The following is a 1815-nucleotide window of genomic DNA, read 5'->3' as shown; positions in this document are numbered from 1 at the left end:
CTGAGAGGAACAAAGGCTGAGAGCCCTGGGGCTGAGAGTCTGCAGAGGAGCAGCCTGAGGGGATCTTATCAGTGCTGATCAATACTGCAGAGGTGGGGGTCAGGCTTGGTTCAGTGGTGCCCAGGGACAGGACAGGGGGCAAGGAGTACAGAATGGAATATCAGAAGTTCATCTGAACATGAGGAGGAACTTGTGTACTTAAAGGTGCCAATTGTCCATCTCATTTGGTTTGCCTCCACCTAATCCCCTCCAACCCAGCCAGAATTAGACTGCTGAAGGACTCAGAAGTATTCTTAGTAGGCAGCAGATGTAAAGGAGCTTTCTGCTGGGGATTAGTGCAGAAGGCCTTTTCCTTCCCCCAGCTATGCAAGAGTTAATGAAGTGATGGCCAAGATCAGAATATTTTGGTGCTTTCCCTACACTTCTTCTTTGTAGCATCCAATCAGAATGGGGATTTTTGTTCCCCAAGCAATGTTTTTCCTGTTAAAAGAAACACGCTTGGACTGTGCAGCTTGCAGAACAGTCACGGGCGGGCAGCACCTGCCAGCAGCATGGCCTCTGCACACGCGGCAAGTGCGGGTCACGGGCCCTCTACCTTCCTTGGCCTGCCTCCGCTCCCTGGGCTGGGCAGGGAGGTTCTGCGCAGAAGAGTCTCCTTCTTCATCGCAGTTTGTCGGCAGCTCCTACATCAAGTACAGAGACCCTCTCTACCCCCGCAGGGACCTGCAGCAGAGCCACATCTCCCTCAACGTCAGCACCAGCCACGCTGAGGGTCTGCTGGCCTGGATGGGGGAAGGGCAGGATGAGGACGATGACTTCCTGGCCGTCGGCCTGGCCAAGGGAAGGCTGAAAGTGGTGGTGAACCTTGGGGAGAGGATCTCTGTCCCTCTCGCCGACAGGCAGCAGCCCATCTGCACTTGGTCACCATCCTGCAAAACCAAACCTGCATCAAGGTGTACCTGGACGAGGAGCTGGTGGTCTTTGAAGACATCAACCCCCACAGGACGTACACTGTGCTCAACTACAGCGGCATCTGCTACCTGGGGGACTTCGAGCTGAGCAGGAAGGTCAGCGAGGTCACCAGAGGGCTCTTCCAGAAGGGCTTCGTTGGCAAGGTCAAGGACGTGGTGCTCTTCCAGGACTCCAGGAAGATCCAGCTGATGAGAGCAGAAGTGTTCAATGTTCACAGTGGGAACCAGAGAAATTAATGGGGAAGTGGTGAAGAGCCTTTACAAGAGGTCAAGTTCATAGGTCCATAAATCCATTCAGCCCCCAAATGGGGAAGAGCCAAGCCATGGAGTATGCAACAGATGTGGCACTCTGGAGCCAACCTACTGCCCTTCTCCCAGCCCAAACCCAGAAGGCCCCGGGCAGGAGGTGCAGCCCCAGGTTTTCCCTTGTGGTGTGGCAGGCAGGAAAGCAGAGCACAGGCAGTATGTGAGAAAGTTTTATCGGTTCAGAATCAAAATATCCCTTAAAATATTTACATTGTACAGTAAAAAGGGTAGCAAAACACAAAGGCCACGTATATGCTCCGGGGAGCACCACTCACAGGCAGGGCAGGAACGTGGCAGGGAGAGAAGGAAAAGGGGTGGGAGAGAAGAAAAATAGGTGAAGAAATGAAAGAATGGGATGGAAGGAAAGGGTAAGAGAAATTAATTCACTGCTAGAAATCTGGTTCTTTTTTCTTTTTAGCTTAAAAATGTTGTTTTCTGTCAGTAAAACAAGTCCAGCTTAAAGCAATCAAAAAAATTCCAGCAGCTCAGCCTCCCAATCTCTGCTCCCAAACCCGTTCAGATGATGAGAAAAGGGACT

The sequence above is a fragment of the Indicator indicator genome, chromosome 2, assembly GCF_027791375.1.
Source record: "Indicator indicator isolate 239-I01 chromosome 2, UM_Iind_1.1, whole genome shotgun sequence".
Taxonomy (NCBI): domain Eukaryota; kingdom Metazoa; phylum Chordata; class Aves; order Piciformes; family Indicatoridae; genus Indicator; species Indicator indicator.
The sequence above is the reverse complement of the archived record's forward strand: the minus strand, read 5'-3'. Positions refer to the sequence as shown.